Source organism: Epargyreus clarus, unplaced genomic scaffold (assembly GCF_041222505.1).
Source record: "Epargyreus clarus isolate Ecla_fem2 unplaced genomic scaffold, WU_Ecla_fem_2.2 ptg000001l, whole genome shotgun sequence".
Classification (NCBI taxonomy): Eukaryota; Metazoa; Arthropoda; class Insecta; order Lepidoptera; family Hesperiidae; genus Epargyreus; species Epargyreus clarus.
Genome location: NW_027332209.1, coordinates 4,536,705 through 4,558,209, shown reverse-complemented (window position 1 = coordinate 4,558,209; position 21,505 = coordinate 4,536,705).

Below are 21,505 nucleotides of genomic sequence, written 5' to 3'. Positions count from 1 at the left end.
CGCCGATGACACCGCTCTTTACATCCAAGGGCAAAAGGAGTCATTTGTCCTCGCCAAACTCCAACGCTCGGTCAACGAGTTAGGAGATTGGTTTAGGAAATGGCGCATCGAAGTCAATGCGGAGAAAAGCTCCGCAATGCGCTTCGACCACAAACGCAGGCGCTTAAACAACCTGCCCTCCGTCAAATTACTTGGGGCCCCCATTCCATGGAGGCCCACAGTAAAATACCTAGGAGTTACCCTTGACCCGGGCCTCACCTTTAGACCCCACGTCTCTAAGGTCACCCACACCGCCCGCTCTTACATGAGCCGCCTCAACGCCAAGATTGGCAGACACAGCAAGTTGTCAGCCAGGAATAAGCGAACGCTGTATAAGGTTTGCATTCGACCGGTGTTAACATACGCCTCTCCAGTCTTCGCTCACGCGAATCCCACCATCCTAGATAAACTCCAGGTCATACAAAATCTTTTTTGTCGTCGGGCACTTAATGCCCCCTGGTATGTCAGGAACGCCGACCTCCACTGCGACCTGGAACTCGCTCCAATACAACAAGTCCTTAAACAATTCTCTGAAGCGTTCTTCGACCGCTCAGAAAATCATTCCAACCCACTCATCAAGGGTGCAGCGGACTATGCTGCCCCTCTTCCTACCCGTCACAACTGCCGTCGGCCAAGAAATATCTTGACCGACGCTCCTAACAAACTCTCCACGGATGTGGAGAATCTTCTGGCCGCCCACAGGGGCGTTCAACTCTCCATAGAGAATCGTCTTCCCGACGATTCTAGTCTTATTCATGATACGTTGACACCTTCAGTGTCATCTATCCAGCGGTCGCTCTCTAGGGAGCGCCGCTAGCGCCTCTCGTTCCACAACGAGAGGTCGCTATCCGATGTCGGCTGTACGGTCCCCTCGGACGAATGCCTTTAAAGGAGTTTTTAGTGGGATGGTCCTCCCTTCAGGAGGACCTTTCATTCAGCCCCACACGACGCAGGCACCGGCCGTCGCGGCCTGTAAGTGCTTGGATGCATTTTTTACTCCTCCCTCTCCGTAGAGGGTCAGCCCTTTTTCCACCTACATCTGGGCGCCAAAAAAAAAAAAAAAATGAGACTGTTGGAGCGCGGCCGCTCCCCGGCCATGATCACCTAGCCCGGCAGGAGATTCCCTTTGCCAAACCTTGTATCGTGGATGCCATGGACGCACACGAAGAGGAATACCCAAACACCCAGACCCAGAACAGATCTAAATTCATCATTCAGATATTTGTCTGGCCGGGGATCGAACCGGACCATTTTCGCGTCATTGATATGCAATCAATCCACGCAGAGAGTTTCCTCTGCGTGGATTAATTACCAAGTTCAATATCTTGAGGTCAATGTCTCATGGCTCATGTCACACATTTCCACATATGTAAACGTCAGCGCTTTTCAGGATCACAAACATGCATCACAAGCATGAATGATTCGATTATTCTAGATACAAGTCAATTGATGCGGTCCAGATAGTGATTTTGCAAGTCCGATGTCAGGTAAGTACATGGGGTCAATGTCTTTTGTTATGTGACATACATTTCGGCTCAAAACGTTATGTTATGTCGGGATTAATGTACTAGTTACAGCTGAGGTTATTATGTGCGTAAATTAATTATCACTTACTTAAACGGCGAAGGAAAACATCGCGAGGAAACCTGCATACCTGAAAGATTAATAAAAAAAAATATCTCAAAGGAATGTGAAGTCTACTAATACGCACTTAGCCAGCGCTGTGGACTATGGCCTTATCCTTCTCACTCTGAGAGGAGACCCGCGCCTACCAGTGGGACAGTAATGGGTTGATGATGAATGTATTTGTTATACTGATATCATCATTTGGTCGTTGTCAACCTATTTCTGTTCCACTGCTGGGTACGGGTTACCATTCAGAGCACCCCGTCTGGTTTTGGACTATTGTCCACAATGTTAGCATATTGTTAGAATTTACAGTTTACATACTATTTAATCCTTGTCAACTTCAGGTGCGTAGATGCAATCTCTCGCTCCTGTTTTACCACATGGACTAGCCGTGCTACCCTGTGTGCATTGTGAAATGCAAAGAGACTACTCCTCAGGAAGATCAGGCCGTGCTTGCTTCTTTGAGTCCCGTGACAGCCCCGTGCGCCTCACCCCTGACACCCCTGACAAGGCAAGGTTGGTGGTTTTCTTTACTCATCTGCTGGGACGAGGATTGGGTCATACTTATTACAATCATACACTATACAGTCCACTACATACCCTTAGGATTGTAATTACTTACGTAATGTATTAGTATACAAAGGTGCGTTCCCTGGAATTTGAACATCGGACTAATATACCTAAGACCTAAGTAACGTAACATGAAGTAATGAACCTAAGTAATCATATACTGCGAATATAATCTACTTTTTGATAAACTGTTTTCGTGTTTTTTAATGTGTTAGAACCGTTTGTGGTTCGATTCCGGCGGCACCACCGCCACACCTATTTCTACCTAATAACAGCAGTGTTAAGCGCTGATGTGTTCTAGTTTGAAGGGTGTAGTAAGAGAGACATACTTTTCCTAGGCGTTCGAGCAAAGTCCTCAGGGGTAGCGGTGCATTTGTGGCCAACCTCAGGTAGAAATATTTAATCCTATCTGGGGTTGATTAAAGATGTCCATGGCGGCCGTAGCCACTTACCATCAGTTGGAGTGCATTCTCGTCTGCTCTTAAAAATCTTAAATCATCTAGCGTCGTAATTCATGCTAGTAATCATAATTAAGGTCAATATTAAGAATAGGGCAAATTTATTCTTTGAATCCTTGTTGCCACGATCGTGAAAAAATATAAGTATTCACAATAAGGTATTTTAAAAGTTAAAAAGTATTTGGAAGACTTCGCTTTATTTTCTAAAACATAAAACTAATCGTCAACAGTTTTCAAATCAAGTGTACCTACATAACAATTGAAATTTAAAACCAAAGATCTTTGAACTTGAAAGAAATTTAGTCGTATTCCACTAAAAATACAATTCAATAAGTGAACAACAGGAGGTCAATGTCTTTACCCGTTTGACATACATTCCCGTGCACATGTGTCTTATAGCGACTTATAGTGACTTATATCGGCTTATACGTAGCGCTCTGGATCGAGCGATGATGTCGAGTTCCATCGTTCCTTTTTTAATTGACTGTTTTATGTTTTTATTGTGGCAACTCTGATGCAGTTTTTCTAGTCAGCCAGCTTTATAGCGCTGGCTTGAACTAATGCGTTTCTTGTATAAAAACTGTTATATGAGTGTCAATGTGCATATGCTTCAGTAATTTTATTACGTTGCTAAATAAATTATTTTTTGCTGCTAATAATAATATTTATAAACCTGTCATGAGATTTTTATTTGTAATACTTGTAAGGGACCACCATGACTGACGTAGAAGTGTTAATAAAACAAACGTCTCCCGCAAAAACCTAGAAGCAGCCCAATTATACACTTCTTGCCTTAAATAAGCAATATTTTTGATAGCAAATATATACTATACTACTATACTATAAATATTTATTATTGTACAAAACAGCTTTATAGAGTCAAACCTTTAAAATCATGCAATTACTATTGCAAGACTCGTATGATTTTAAAGGCTTAACTTATTCTACTTAATCTGCTTAAAATTCTCTATTAAGCCCATAGATAAGTATAGATATCTCACCGCCTTGTAATTGAAGGAAGCCATTAAATGACTACGGCTGACACTTCTGTCAGCCGTTTAATGGTCGTCATGGTGTAATTTACGCGGAACAGTGCCGACATGCGCAGTTAAGACACGAAATCGAAGAAAAAGTGCGAAGAAATATCGTTTCATTTGTAAATTATCTAAAACTACATTTTTTAATATTTTTCAAACACGAAAATAGATGACAGTGACAATTGTCAAAAGGTTACATTTTCTTGTTAGGAGCGAGTAATCTTTACTAATCTATGATTAAGCCAATGATAGTTAAATAACCTAAAACCTTTAATATTTTACTCACAGCAAAATATGTCCAGCCCAGAATTGCTTGAAATGCGTTTTCTTGACAAATAAAAATAATCCCTCATGCAATAAGCTAGGGCTACTTAGAAATATTTAAACTGAGGAACATAAGAAACTTATAAATTTCTTAAAGTGAAAACTTTCTTACAAATGTAACAAATTAGAACATTTAATAAATAATATTAATTTGAAAAGTTTGAATATGAAATTAAATTGTTAATAGTTCAACTATGCATTTTACACCTAGTAATAACTATTGCATTTCTGGCTTATAAAGTTCGTAGTGGTGATATTTCGTTCTCTTTTTTAACAGTCAGACTGAGACTCGAGTTCGCCAGTAACTTAATTGCTTATAAGAAGCAAGTCCATCTGGCAGTAACTTCTCACTGCTGTCCTGGTATACCGATATTTTTTTATAATATAGGAGTAGCAGACGAGCATGCAGTCCACTTGATGGTAAGTGGCTACTGCAGCCCATGGACATCTGTAATCAACCTCAGATAGAATTAGATATTCCTACCTGAGGTCGGCCACAGATACGCCGTTACCCTTGAGGACTAAGCTGGAACGCCTCGGAAAAGTATGTCTCTCTTACCGCACCCTTTAAACCAGAGCACGGCAGCGCTTAACATTACTGTTATGAGTCAAAAATAGGTGTGGCCGTGGTGCCGCCGGAGTCGAACCACAAAGGGTTCTACCACCTTCGATACGTAATCAACTTTAAATAAGATTGGATTGGGTACTACACGCGGGCTAAGTGGAACTACATTTCTGGCCTCCTACACTTTTCAAACTACAAGACATAAAAACTAAACAGTGTGAAAAGCCAGAAACAGTGATGGGGTGATGTTGATGGTGATGCAAATGTTATTATAAGAGAAATCCTCTTAGATGTTTCTACATGTGTCTTATGTATATGTTATGGTGTAAATTAACATAAAGGTAAGGAAGCCGCAGAAAAGGTGCAGTATTGTGGGGATGGAGAGTTGTTATTGATCGAGCGCCTCTATGGGGATCACTTGTATATATTTATGGAATGGCTTATGATCTCTATAAATGTTTACTAGATTAATCTATTAGATATAAGTGACACACTTTATTGGTACAGTAGTAAGTGAAGTTAAGTAGAGTGCAAGTAATGTACCTAACGATTCCGACTGGAATGTTAAGAATGTTAAAACTGCATCCTTAAACCTGCATTCTTGCATCATTATAAATAGTTTAAAGCAATTAAAAATTATGTACAGGCTGCATTTTAATCAATTGCATGCTTTGCTTTTAAATTTTCCTTTATGTAAATAAACAATTTAAACTAAGTGACAGTATGAAGTCAAAAAATATCCCTGTCTTTTGGTAGCCCGTCAATTTAATTTACCTACTAGCGAATTTTGTAACTTTTAGTTATTTAACGTTGAAAGTCCAGCCAGTGAATCATTAAAAAGTATCGCATAAATAAAAAAAAATGGCCATTAACCAATATAATTTATGAATGAGTATTTGTGAATAAATGGGAACGCCGGTAGGAGGGTTGCGCGCGGCGTCGGGCGCGGAATAATCGATATCCCATAGAAGCATAGTAGCTTGGACACACGGCTTATGGCTTTACACAAATATACTAGAGATTGACTTAAGACATATCTGGTAAATAATTTGTATGTTTAAAAATGCTATAAAAAGAAAAGGGAGAAAAATGAACAGATAAATAATAAACATAGATTATAGCCTTGATTTTATTTTGAACTTTACTATAATGATGTTGATACTTACGATAACGTAAATGGACTACGTAAAAATAGTCTATGCATTGCGGGCTTTGAATAAGATCTCTTTTTGCATTTTTTAAAGAGCCGTAAGCCCTATGTCATCTTTGTTTTGGTATAAAATACCTTACTATGTGATAACTAATTCTTGCTTCACACAAAGATGGTATGATGATTTTTCATTTATAATATAGATGGTAGATGTCTACTGTCACCTATGGATATCTGCAATTAACCCTAAATAATTGATTGATTGTATTGTAGTCTTATTTGAGATCTGCCACACATGTGTTGAACAAATAACTATCACTGAAGTTCCCTTCACTGCAACTTTCAAACCGAAACAGAGCAGCGCTTAAGACGATTGTTATTAGGTAGAAATACGTGTGGCTTCAAACCACGAAGGATTCTCCACGAATTTTTATTTAATTATTCAACGTAATGCTAACTAAAAACTAAAACCATTTCTTTTGTTTTTTTGTATAAAAGAAATAGAAACTCAGTAACGTTTTAGTGCTTAACTTTTATTATTAGGTTTAGAACAATTAGAACAAAGAACCGTGAACTTAAATTAACTAAATGTAGTAGCTTTTAAATCAAAACGACTATAATTACTAGTTACAGTTATGGAAAAACACTTTTTATAGGACACTGACGGCTTTAAACAAAAATATCTCCTATTAATGTATAGTTCCCATTGCCTTAATGTTATTTTTACAATATTTTATATAACTTTCCTTGTAAGTTAGTTTATAAGTGTGGGTTAAATGTTGCACCTAAATTTTAAACTTAATCGGTTGATTTGAAATTTTAAATCCAATATTTTAAATCTTTTTACCACGCTTTTATTAGCTTCCATTACATACATACACACAGGTCAGTGTGTATGTATGTAATGGAATCTTTGAACACGATTTTTACCCACTTTGAAAGGACCGAATAATTTAAAATTTTCAATACTTATCAAGAACCGATGACAATTAACGATTAATAATTTTGTCCCATTTTCCACAGGATCGTCATGATTAACGAATTTCCTTGTGCGATTTTAGCGTGATTTTTGGTTTTTAACTATAATTATTTGAAATACATTTATTGAATGATATAATTAGCATTGAGCTCATGTTCATTAATATTGCATACTAGACAAAACTTAATGTGGCCACTTACACTTATAACCGAATATAAAAAGGCAAGAGAACATAATTATGTTTATGTAAATACTTAACTATAATGAGTACGTAATTACTAATAATTTTAGAGATAAATAGACATTTTAATAAAGGAAATGAAGTGATAAATTTCTTCGCATAATGTGATTTAAATTCTATTTACCACGTAGGTTCATTAGGATTAACGATTTTCATTGCGCGATTCTACCGAGGTTATAGTTTTTTAAACTATAATATTCTTTTTTATTTTGTTTCCTCTCATTTGATACGATCTTAAGCATCTCCACATCAACACATCCCCTACGTAGTGCGGACGCGGTTCACTGACCCTTCATTGACATACCACTACTGTATTGTTAATATGATTTAGGAGGATTATATGAATATGCTCAATTTTCCCATAATAAGGGTGAATGAACTTGTAGTAATATAAATTGGTACGTATATGAATTTGAGTTAAGTTCAAAAATAATAAATCTACTCTCCACAGTATTTTAATTCGTATAATATATAAAAAAAACAACAGAAAAAATAATCCTATGAAAATGTTAGCTCATTTAATGTTATATAATAAAAATAATACTTAGATCATAGATTAGTAAAGATACTTCGCCGCCTTGAAATTGAATGAAGGCACAAACGGCTTATTAGTAAGTTCTTTTTTTGAATTCTTGACACAACATTTTTAGAGAAAATTTACGAATACATAACTAATACTGCGTAATTTACATAATAAATAAATAATTATTTCAAATATTTTACGGACATTTTAGTACGGAGACGTAGCAAAACTTTTTTACGCAACAATTTCAATTCTCAATACACCCAGTATTCACCCACCCATTCACCATTCACCCATTTTCTTGTTAGTGAGTAATCTTTACTAATCTATGGGTATAGGTTATAGCAACGATTTTTGTAATAAAAAAAAAATATAAATAATTCAAATAAAATGCTCACTAAATTGGGCTTTTAAGTCCATTCAAGTTATTTTATTTGTTGATAAAACCATTAAAATGTTTGATTCGATCATAATATGTAGTCATGCATTAAACCTTGTATTTTTTTGCTTTAGGATTCAAAAGCAAAATAACCCAGCATAATAAATTAACCATCTTCCTGCTGCACGGGTCCTTGACAAAGCTAGATATAGCGGAGGGAGCTCCCATATTTACCAGTACATTATCGGCTTTTGTCAAGCTTACAAAATTATGAAAGCTAGTTCTTTATACAGCTCAAGACTGAGTATTTGGCTACAAGACAATATTTCTCTGAGGATTACTATCAAATCAAAAAGCGCTGGTGTTATACATTAAATATAAAAATCAACGAAGTACGTAAGTTCTTTAAAATAAACGTATTATAGTCCGCATAAAACTGCTAGTCCGCTGAATGAATCGCGTCGCCATAGCAAATTGTATGACTACACCTGCTCGCATCAACTTCAGAGCGGACTAGCAGTTTGGCGAGGACTATACCTAAATACATAATTCAATTCATTTTGCGTGCACTAGTTCCAAAGTAAATATTTATGTAATGCTAGAAACAGGTGCAATTGTGATAGTAAGAAGACATTATTTATCTACTTAAAAATGAGAAAAGTGTGAACACAAAATAATTTTATTACACTTAAATATAGATTTGAATATTATCATAAATATTGCAGTCATTTTACGATAAAAAATCAAATTTATTATTTCGACGTTTATGTTGGCTTCATTCGTACTTTATAATGATTTATCCAAATATATAAATAAAAATCATTATTTTAGATTTAATAATGTGGAAACAAGTTATAGGTTTATGCATAGGTAAGTATGGATATCTCACCGCCTTGTAATTGAAGGAAGCCATTAAATGACTTAAACGGCTGACAGTTCTGTCAGCCTTTTAATGGCTGTCATGGTGTAATTTAGGCGGAACAATGCCGACATGCGCAGTTAAGATACGAAATCGAAGAAAAAGTGCGAAGAAATATCGTTTCATTCGTAAAGGATCTAACAACTAAATTTTTTTAATATATTTCAAACACGAAAATAGATGACAGTGACAATTGTCAAAAGGTTACATTTTTTTGTTAGGAGCGAGTAATCTTTACTAATCTATGGGTTTATACGGATAGCCCACAGAATTATATGAAGACTCCCCGCCTGATAGCAGTCACGATGTAGGTCAACGGAGCTCAACGCGGGAGCTTGCACAGATAAATAATATAGCTAAGATCCGAATATTGAAGGCACGCTTAATTCCATTTTTTGGTCTCTTCGGATTGTACCAAATATGATTGTCTATGGTTTGCAGCATGTTGACAGATTAAAAATTAACACTACTTATAAAGTTTATTTTTTTAAATAGAACGTTTTATATAGCCTTAGATTCTCTTGTGCCTCAATTTATCGATTCTTGTATGAGTTTTTAATGTCAAAATTTAATGCAGTATTTTAGAGTATGTTTGAGAAAAAGATAAATAAAAAACAAGCATATTTCTCTGTTGAGTATTGTCTTATTATTTGTCATATTTTTGTTTAATCATATTATTATTGTTGAAAGCGATTTGGATTGTTCATTGGAGTAATAAATATATAGACTATTGTATTAAACACTTAACATCAGGCACACGGCCGTTAACACTCATAAACACAGGTAGAGAGCTACACACATACATACGAGTATAAGTATAAAGCTAAGCAAACGTAACCAGATATACTCGTATAAAAACACCTACCTAATGGACAAAGAAAGTGGTGTTAGACTGGTCATATAAGTCGAACATTAGACCATGGATGGTTTTGAAAAGATTTTGGCCATGGACCGGCCGACGTGACACAATAATGGACCAAAAGCGTGAATATCAAAAAGTGGATTAAAAAAATGAATCTCTAATAAAGGCGAGCAGATGACAAGATCTGTATGAGGTTTATTCTCAACGATTACGCAACAAAGAAAAAAGATATAGATGCAACTAAATTCGATTAATCTAAAGACTTTTAATATTGATTGTACCTGTAAAGCATATGTCAACAAGAATCAATACTACTAGATATAATAATATACAAATAGAGCTTCCACTTATTGATTTCTCTAACTGTCTTTCTTTCCTCTGCTCCTTCTAAATGTGTGCTCTTACTGTCAATAAGTTTTTAAAACAGTATTAATTTTGTTTTTAATTTTTAATTTACAATTAGTTACTCTATAATTATAAGTATGTATATCAAGTATGTCAATTATTTATTTATTTATAATTATATTTTAAATTTACGCTTGTTTTTATGTGTTATGTAGGTAGATTTTTAACTATTATTTATGTGCACCCTACCTATTCTTATAATCATCCACTCTTTAACTCCTCACCCTAAGGTTGCCTGGAAGAAATCGCTGTCTTAGCGATAAGGCCGCCTTTTGTATCGTTCGATATTTGTATGTTTTTATTCTTGTATTTTGTTTTTGGGTACAATAAAGAATATTATTATTATTATTGTCTTAAAGACGAAACACAACCTCTACATTGTATATTTATTCTAGCATTTCTTAGAATAGTAGCTCGCGAGTATTAGAACAAGTTTTGAACAAAGCTGTAAGCTCGCACGTAACAATGACCCATTAGACGCGTCGACACAGTTCAAATGTGTGTAAAAATAAAATAAAACCCGTAAACGGATACCAGTGAGTGAAGAATGCACCGATAGATGTGAGTCATCTCTTCTTTGAAAAGTAAAATAGAAAGATACTTCACATTGAAATTAAATTTGTCATTATTTTTTGAATTATTGTCAAATAAAAATCATTTTTAGAGAAATACATTTTGGGGACATTTTAGAATCGAGACGTGGTAAAACTTTATTTACGCAACAATTTGGAAGATGATAGAACCCTTTGTGGTTCGACTTCGGCGGTACCACCGCTATACCTATTTCTGCCTAATAACAGTATTGCATAGTAACTGTATTCTGGTTTGATGGGTGGGATAAAGGAGACATACTTTTCCGAAGTGTTCCAGCTTAGTGCTCAGGGGTACCTGCGCATCTGTGGCCGACCTCAGGTTGGCATAACTATTCCTATCTGGGGTTGATTACATCCATGAGCGCATGTATCCACTTACCATATCGTCCACCTGGAACTGCATGCTCGTCTGCTACTCCTATATTATAAAAAAAATCAATTCTCAAAACTGGTTACACTTAATTGTTAGGAGTGATCAATCTATGTATTTTACTCATCTAAGTTGCCACCACGAAGCAACGCCAGGTAGGTAGATAGTTTAACCAAATATAATCGTTATTTTAACTACACAAAGTCTGTTAGGTTAAATGGTCATTTCAATTTGGGCGTATATGACTGCGGTCGGGAGCCGATTCTTTTGACGGGTCACGCCATTTTGACCGCTATGTAGGTAGCAGAAGGGCTTGTGGAAGTGGCGTTGGAACCGAAGCTTAGGCCACATTCCGCTGTGATTGCAAGGGATCTATTGTTTCGAGTGATTTTGAACGTATAATTTATCGTTTAGCAAGACTAGAGGTACAATAAAGTTATAGCAAGGTCGTTATTTCGACCTTGCATGTTGCTTGATATGAATGCCTCATGACGGGGCTACGATAGGACTCATAGCTCTATGGTATTAGTGTATCAAAAAAATAATAGTTTGTAAGCAAATACATATACTAGTAAAAACGTATTTTACTAATATATCAATGGTTGTGAGTATGATAATTTTTGTCCTATCTGGGAGTCAGGGTTTTTTATAATGTATTAATTATGGTAGATTAGAAAGTGCCTTTTAATATATTCAAATGTGTGTGAAACCTTAAATACTTTGCCTATGATGAGACTCAACTTTCTTTCAAAGAAAGTTGAGTAAAAGATATGCATCTATAACACTAATATAACAGATCATAACCTAACCTATAACCTTCCATTAGTAATACTCTACCAATCTTTGTCCGCCAGAGTTCAAAATTTGACTTTGAATTTTTAGGCAATAATTGTTAAATTTAGATTTTTATAAGAATCATTGTTTAAGATAAACAGTAGATACTAACAGGGGCTATGTGAACTTGGCACCCGACTTCGGAAAAATGTTTTTTTTATGATTCCTATAGACTATGGTAAGTAGTTGTTTGTAGTAAAAAAAATCGTTTGTTACCCAAAAAAAAAAATTGGCAACCTAAAAAAAAATCAGCACACGACTTTGAAAAATCCAACTTTTTTTTATGATTCCTATAGACTATGGTAAGTAGTTGTTTGTAGTAAAAAAAAATCGTTTGTAGTTGCCCCCAAAAAAACTTGGTGACCTTGAAAAAAATTTGAATCTTAGATTGAAAAATCGAACGTTTTTTTTTTATAATTCCTATAGACTATAGTGGGTTACTAACAGGCTTACGTCTACAATGTTAAGAACGATGTTGAGAACTGATATGTCCACCAAACCATATTTTGGCAGTGGACTGTGATACCCAAGATCGAAGACGAAATCTCATGATCACCAATAGACAGTAATGGGTCAATGAAGATAAATCTAAAATTAGATTCGTTATCACAAAAATAAATAAAGCAACGAGTTCTGGGCTTGAGCCAGTTGTAACATATGAGTATAATTTGATAACATTTAGCGAAGGGAAATGAAGAATTCATAACTTATGGTTTTTATTATCTTTATGTTTCAGTCTCGCAATCTTATTTTCAGTCATCTGTTGTATTTATACGTAGTGTCGTCTGTCTGTAAAAATTATATTAGGCTTAGTCAAAGTATATGTAATCTTCTTCATAGCGAAACACTTGGTACTTCAAACCGGTGGTAGTTTTTTGACGTTGAAAAAGAGTTTGAATTAAAAAAAATATATTTTTTAAATTGACCTTTGACGACAAAGATTGACCTCTCATTTAGTTCTAGAATTCGGTCCGATTAAGCGATATTATCGAATGGAAGTTATTTATAAAACTTATTTGATTTCCATTTTTTTTATATAATCATACAGATAAAGATTTTTTTTATCAAAATCGACTTCATGACATTTTTGGTATTTTTCTCTATTCCTTGTACCGTGGAAATAATTCTTTCACGCCCTTTTGAAAAATCACAAATCTGGCATCAATTTCATATACTTATACGATATATCCAATGTTTTGTTAATATACTATTAACATTTTACTAATCTGTATAAAATGACCTCTGACCACTTTTAAGCAAATGGCATGCTACCCTTGTTTACTTAGTGTATTGGGGACATCTAGATGTGGGCGAAAAGAGATGAATACTTTATGAATGGCTAGCTTTACCAGCGGCCTACGCTTAAGGGTCATTCTGTACACTTGTGTATTCATAAAATCCATTCTGTAAAAAATAGACTTATCTTACTACTTTTCTAATTGCATTTCATCATAAAAAAGCAGTGATAGCCAAATGGTTTAGAAACTCGGCCTCTCGAACGAGGGGTCCGAGGTTCAAATCCTAGGCTCTGATTTTTCAAAGTTATGTGTGTGTTAGAAATAATTATCACATGCTTAAAACGGTGAAGGAAAACATCTTGAGGAAACCTGCGTACCTGAGAGATCCATATAAAAAAAATAGCAAAGGTATGTAAAGTCTACCAATACTCACTTGGCAAGCGCGGTGGACTATGGCCTAATCCTTCTCATTCTGGGAGGAGACCCGTGCCCAGCAGTGGGACAATAATGCGTTGATGACGATTTCATCATGTAGGTATTATTAAGAACCATTTAGGCCCACTGCTGGATACGGTCTGCTATCAGAGTAAAAGTTCTAATTTTTAATAACCTTCACACACCCTTAAAAAGTTTTTATAGAACATTTAGGTATGTAGGTTTACTCGTAGTGCTTAGACATATTAAAAATATACGCTTTCTACACTCACAGACCCACACTAGGAATTCCTGTATCGTGAGTGCCATGGATACACACAAAGACGAACACACAAACAACCAGACCCAGAACAAATATCTAAATTCATCATTCAGATGTTTTTCTGGCCAGGGATCGAACCCGATACCCTTTGCGCGTCATACCGGTATGGTGACGGCTCCACCACGCGGGTCGTTGGCAAATATTGACAATTTGGCAGAAGGAGAACATACATGTAAGGAAGACATAATTTTCATGGCATTAGCAAGGGTAGCAACTCATCTAACGAAAGCGGTCGTCCTATGCCGCGGCGTGACTTCGCCGCTTGGCGCAGGGTCTGCGGGCCTCGAGGGATCCCTCCTTACCCGGGCAATCTCCTCAGTGGGTACACTGCCCACTGGTGTTGTAGGCTGCCGTGAGGCAGCGGTGCAGCTGTCGGTCCTAACGTGACCTGTGCTAGGCTGCGTGTGCAGATTTTCAGTCCTCCAGATGGTCGGAGGACACCTGCCCCTCGAGTTCACGAGGGAGCGGGCGACCGTCGGGGGGTCGAGCGTGAAGGGGCGCGAAACCTCTCAGATGGGCATGTGGCCCATTGTCGGCGCATGCGTACATACGATGCGCCAACCTGGCCACAAACCTGTCCACGGTCGGAACCTTGAGGTCGCGCTCCAACACGTCGTTCCGAACATAGCGGCCCGCCCCCACGATCGTTCTTAGGGCCTGGCTCTGCACGGAACGGATACGCTTGCGGTTGGACTCTGACACCAGAGCGTACCATGCTGGTGCCGCGTAAGTTAGGCGTGATCGGACGTACAACTTGTACACCCTTAGTTTGGTGCGGGTCGGTAGATGGGATGCCAGCACTGGTCGGAGCATCGCTCGTGCAGTACGGGCCTGTCGGATCGCGTGGTCCACCTGGGGCTTCATGTGCAGCGAGCGATCAATGTGACATCCCAAGTACCTAACTGTGGGCTGCCAAGCTACTTCCCGATCACGGAAACGTAGCGGCGGCGGCATAGTACGCCTGCGGCTGAAAAGTGTCGCGACCGTTTTACCGACGTTGACGGCCATACGCCACTTGTCCAGCCACTCTGGGAGCAGGTCCAGCAAGCGCTGCATCCTGCGTGTTGCTAGCACAGGATCACGAGAGGACGCGAAGTACGCGCTGTCGTCCGCGAACAACGCGAGTTCCACGTCCCTTTCCCATTCCTCGAGGTGACCTTCGAGGGTGGGAATGTCGTTTGTGTAGAGTGCGTAGAGTAGTGGCGAGAGGCAGCTGCCTTGCGGCACGCCCGCACGTATTGGGCGGGGGTCTGAGGCGACGTTCTCTACCGATACATAGAACTGCCGCCCATCTAAGAACGACGCTATTAACCGCACCAGCAAAGCCGGCACGGGCGACTCCAACAACTTAAAAACGAGACCAGGACGCCATACGCGGTCGAACGCCTTCTCGATATCGAGAAAGACGCCGACCGTGTGTCGTCCGTAGTTGGCCTCGCTTGTAAGGTGGTGGATCACCCGTGTGAGCTGAAGCGTAGTCGAGTGGCCGGCGCGGAAGCCGAACTGCTCGTCCCTTAAAACAAGTGACGGATGCAGTCGCTTCAGCGCCAGCCTCTCGAACAGCTTCGCTATGGTGGGCAATAGCGTGATGGGACGGTAGCTGGCCGGGAGACGGCGGTCTTTCCCCGGCTTCGGGAGAACTATCACCTTCCCCAACTTCCAGATGGAAGGGAAGTAGCCCGTGCGAAGTATGCCGTTGAAGAGCCTAGTCATAGTGACTAGAGCTCCTCTTGGCAGCATTGCCAACGCCATATTCGGCACACCATCGGGGCCTGGCGCCTTGCGCTTCGGTAGGCGCAAGGCGACCTTCCGCGTCTCCGAGGGGGAGATGAACTCCAAGCCCTGGGGTGGCGGTGTCGGACGCCCGAGGAAGTCCTCTACCCACGCCTCCACAATCTCGTGGTGTTCGGCGACGGCGGCGGATGCGGGATGAGGAGAGAATTGCTCTTCTAGATGCTCCGCATGGATCTCCGCCCTGTCCTTAGGTGCGTAGCACCGCCTGCCCGCCCCATTTAGAAGTGGGCAGACGGGTGCTTTGGCTCGGGTGAGCTGCCTGCTGAGATGAAAGAGTGAGGTCTCGTGTTCGCCAGCCTGGTCGACTCTCGCCTCCCAGGTGGCTCCACGGTACTCCGCCATCTCAGCAGTCAACTCCTCCGCCACGGCATTGAGGTCACGCTTGACCCGGGGGCAGCGGGTGCGCGCCCATAGACGGCGTAATAGACGTTTATATGCCAGTTTCCTCTCCAGGTGGGCTGGGAGCCGCGCGCGTCTGTGCGTCTTCGGTGTGAGGGTGGTTGCTGCGTCCAGCGCCTCCCGGACTGAGGCCGAGAAGGCGCTGGCCGCCGCTTCCACCCCCTCCGGCGTGTGCAGCGAATGGGTGAGTTTAACGCCACCCATGGTGGCTTGAAAAGCTCCCCAGTCCACCCTTCGAGACTGGCGCTGGAATGCCACTGAATCGGCCCCTAGGCCAAGCGTGATGAGTATGGGGAGGTGCTGAGTGTCCAGATCATACAGCACCTCCACATGGACGGGACAACGGAGACCCCTGTGGAGCACTATGTCCAGGACATCGGGACGATGGGACTCGTCCGAGGGAATGTGCGTGGGTGATTCTGGCCCAATCACCTCGTAGCCATTCGCCTCAGAGTCTTCGTACAGCTTGCGTCCCACCTGGTTGGCGATTCTGGATCCCCAAGCCTTATGTTTGGCATTGAGGTCGCCGGTCAGTAAGGTCGCAGCACCATCGTCCAGGATGGTATGGATGTCCTGCGGGTCAAAGAGGGGTCCAGGCGGTCTATAGGCTGCAAACAGCCGCAGCTCCTGGCCCGCCGCACTCACCACCGCCCCAATGGAACGGGTGTGAGTGAACGGCGGGAGCGGTAGTACGTCGTGTACCACATCGCGACGAACCGCTATGGCGGTGCCTCGATAGGCTATGCCTTTCGGCGATATTTCGTCGCGGCGGTACACGGTGTAGTTGGGAATCCGGAAGTCTTGGGCCGGGCGCAGCTTCGTCTCGCCCAGGAGCACCACGTGAACGTCCTGCTCCTGGACGAGACGCCTGAGCCCGTGTTGGTGTAGGGGGAGGTTGCCTCCCGGGTTCCAATACAGCAGCCTAAGTTGTACTGCCATATTGGAACCCGAGAGCGTTCGAGATCACACTTTTAATCGCCCCCACAAGCTCTGGGTACCGCGCAATGGCCTCGCTGATGGCGGCGATTGCCTCCACCAGTTCATCGGCCGGCGTATTTATCCCCAGAGCCTGTAGTGGGCGAGGAGCAGGGGTCGGGAAGTAAACCGACCGTGGGCGAGGAGTGGGGCTCGGAGGGGCCGTGGGGACTTCCGGTTCCCGCTGCGACTGTTTACCCTTACCTTTCCCTTTACGGGAGGGAGCCGCCTGTGCAGCAACCGGGGCTGGAGTCGGCGCTGGAGGAGGTGGCTGGTGTTCTGCCGGAGTCTGTGCCGGTGGGGCAGCGGACTGTGCGCTAACCACCGGAGGGCGTGGTTGTCGAACCGCTTTCGGTTTATTCAGCAGAGGCCGCTCAGCCTGTGTTTCCACTTGCTGGGCGGTCCTCTGCTGGTGCCTTTTGGCCTTCCTCCTACTGCCCTGCGCCCTCGTGCCGCGCGGAGCAGGGAGGTTGGCCGGCGCCATGAGCGATGCGCCCTCGGTGGGCGCAAACTCCTCCACGACTCGCTGGGGTACCGGTTCCCTGGCGGCGGTCGCGGATGGCCTGCGTGCAGATGGTGTTGGGACGGGCGGGCGGGGTGGAGGGACGTTCATTCCCCTCACGCGCGCCATCTTCTTCAGGTACGCACACGACCTGTTATTGGCCGTGTGCGTCCCGCGACAGTTGGCGCACTTTGGGGTCGCGTCTCTCGGCTCCGGGCAGTCCCCGACTACGTGGTCTCCCGCGCAGCGGACGCATCTGGCCGGCCGGTGGCAATTCACTGAGGAGTGCCCCACTGCTTGGCAGCGGTGGCACTGGGGGGGGGCCGAAACGACCCCTCCACGCCTCGATGATGACCCCCGGCATAAACAAGAGCTCGCTTACCCCGTAAAGGCGCGCGAGCTCTGCTTCGGCCATCCGGTCCAGCTGCACGTAGAACACGCAGCCGGGCTTGCCCCTCCTCGGTGGTATATGGCGGGCGAATCGTGCCGGGAATCCAAGCCGTTTGAAGGCTTCGCTGAGGAAGTTTGAGGGCTTCGCTGACAGCCTCCGGGTCTGTCATACTCGGCAGGCCTTTGACTGCCACCTTAGTGGGGCGGTCATCCTGCGGAGTATAACAGAACCAGGAGAGTCCTGGTTCCGTGGCGGACAAGTCCGTTAGGTACCTTTGAATTACCCGGAATTCATCGGCCGCCTGAGGCATAAAGCGTATGCCCTGCCCGAAGGGTCGTGCGTGTGGCGCGTGACCCAGTTTGTCCCGCAACGCGGCGAAGTGCGTGGGCCAGTTGGGCATCCGCTCCACCACCAGGGGCGGGTACGTCCTTCCGGCTACTGCAGCACTCGAGCCCTGTTTTGGGGGAATACCTTGCGCAGGTTGGGATGATCGTGATGGTGTCGGCTGAATTGGGCGCGGCGATGCAGGCGCAGTCAGCATCGCGGCATAGGACGTCCCTGGCTGAGGTTCAGAAAACGAACCCAGTCGCGAAGACTCTGCAACCGGAGATGCAGGAGCGAGGGGCGTGGGTGGACGGATTGGCGGGGTCGCGGCCCTGGGCGCCGGCGACGGCGTCGATGCCAGTGCGGCGTACGACGTCGAGTCCAGCCCGGCGTCCATGGCCGCGGTCCCTGTGGAAAGAGATGGGGGGGTAGGGGAACGCGGGGGGGACCTATGTCTAACTGGCAGACTCACCGCAGCAGCAGCAACCGTCGCACCAGTTCCCGCGACTTCCTCCTCCTTACTGTCTTCATATTCAGACGATGAATTTGGCGTTTGAGGTTCGGAGCTGTCCTCGTCCTCCTCCACGCGCTGCACCTTCGCCGGCAGCTGTACACTCTCCGGCGAGGTGGATGGTTGGCGCGGGACCTTAGTGGGCCTTCTCGGAGGTTCTTGGGGTCTGCCCGTCATGGGGTTGCCGAAGATTCGCGAGTGGTGTCCTGGATCCGCACTTCTGTCTTCGATGTTGATTGGGGTGATTTTTTGGGTGAATATATCCCTTGTCACCACTTGTCTTGGGATTTTGGACGCTTCCGCAGCCGTCCTTCTCTTCAGTTTCCTCTCTCCCTCTTGTGCAGCCGGGTTGAGGGTAGGGCGAGAAAGACATCTTTCGTCTCGCTCTCCACTACCCTCTCCCCTTCCTGCTTCCTGGGCGGGGGTAGGGCGAGAAAAACGTCTTCTGTCTCGTTCGCCCCCCCCGTCTCCCTCTTCAGGGTCCATGTTGAGGGTACTTCGATCTTCTTGCCACCGCCTTTATGTCGCAGCTGATTTTTTAGCGAGGTTCGTCCCAACACCGGGCCCCTTTGCCATGAAAGGGTGGGTGTTGGGGCGGCCAAAAAGTAGCCGGGCTGCGCCGGTACGTCGCAATGCGCGTGTGGGGTATGTGCACGGCTCCAATTCGCAGTGCCGAACGCAGTCGCAGGCAACTCATCTGTGACCGACATGAGACATCTATGGGTGGCAGTAGCTTACCATCAAGTGGACCGCTTGCTTGCTAATTCTACATTATATCAAAAAAAGGTTCTCCTATTATTCGATTGCTTTACAAATTTCCGTTCAGGGAATATTCCGTGGGAGTCACTGTGATATGAACACTCGAATATTCAGTGGGAATTTTGTGTGGGTAAAGAACGCCCACGCTTGCTGATGATATTAAAATGGCAAAGGCCATAGAAATAATTGTTATCTAGAACTTACTGCTTTGGTAACAGATAGAATTTTTCTAGGTAGAACCGTTGATTGAGATAGACCATAGATCATAAGATGGATTATAGGTCATTGTTGGTATGGATGGATGGATTGTAAGGGATTAAGGTGGCAAAATAAAATTAATTAAAAATATTTAATAATTTTGATAAATAGATACAAGGATTTATTTTTGTATTATAGAAGCAGTCGCAACATACATACTATCACTTGTAAATACTACTACTACTGCATACTAATACTAATACTGCAATAATGATAATACTGCATGCTCGTCTGCTACTGCTGTCCGTGGATCTAAAATCAACCCTAGATAAGATTAGAGTCCTATCTGAGATCTGCCACAGATGCATTGTAACCCCTGAGGAGTAAAACTAAAATTCATAAATGGCTTTGGTACGTTCGTCTTAAAGTAAACAATAAATTACTTAGTTGATGGCATATTTAAATATAACTGCCTAACCTAACCTAAAAGGAAGTAATTGGATACTTAAATAAAAATCCTATATAAAATGAACATATTACGCCAGACAAAACCAAAAAATAAAATTCTAAGTTATACAATACAATTTATAATAAAAAGTAGTACCACTAAAGTAAAAACCTGAGGAGTAAAACTAAAATTCATAAATGGCTTTCGTACGTTCGTCTTAAAGTAAGCAATAAATTACTTAGTTGATGGCATATTTAAATATAACTGCCTAACCTAACCTAAAAGGAAGTCATTGAATACTTACATAAAAATCCTATATAAAATCAAAAAATCCAGAGAAAACCAAAAAATAAAATTCCAAGTTATACAATTTATAATAAAATTCAGCAAAGTTTAGGAGTTAGGCACTCGTATACCACGCTGTCTTCTTCATCAAAACTAGTGCCACAAGTGTAGTTTATTTTATGTTTTAATTCAGACTAAAAAAGTTAGAGAAAGTTTCTCCAATATTACTTATATTTAAAAATGCTAAATTCTGCTAATTTGCGTAGTCTACAAATTGCGTGCATAATATACAAACATAATGCAAATCGTGCTGATTTCGTTTGGTACAAATCTATAAAACGAACAATCTTGTACTAGTCTTTTTGTTGTTATACGTATTAAACGCTTGGAATAAAAATTAAATCCTATCGAGAAGGAATTTTATTCTGAAAATATCAGATAAATTTAAAGGGGCACGAAGTTACAGAATTACAAGTTATTTGTTTTAACTAATGTTCCATGAAGCATGATCTTCCTGTTTTTGGTTTGAGGGTTGTACCATATAATCAAAGTTTTTATGTATATACATACGTACGAGTATGAAGAGTTTTCCTGCGATGTTTCGTCCATCTCTTCTATGCTGTATGTTTTGTTTTTAACGCAAATACCAATATTAATAGTAATTATTAATTTCCTTCAGTCGCATAATCAGGTCAGTTTCATGAAGAAAATGATCTAATGCGTTTTACGTCAATTTCGATCTCTACCTTGAAATTCTACTCCAGACGTTTTGCAAAAAACGTTATTGAAGTATTCATATACCTACATCTATAATCATGAGCTTTTTTGAATGTTTTGGAGTAAGATAGACTTACAGATGTGTACATACTAGTATACACACGTGTAAGTAGAAACTTTAATAAAATGTAGTTCATAGATCTACAATTCTTAAATTATTATTTCACTGCGACTTCACTTACCTCGTCAGGTGAACAGCAAGAACTCTGGTACTTCAATACAATAAAAACTTATTACATTGTCAGTATCCTTTGTGAATACAATATCTTT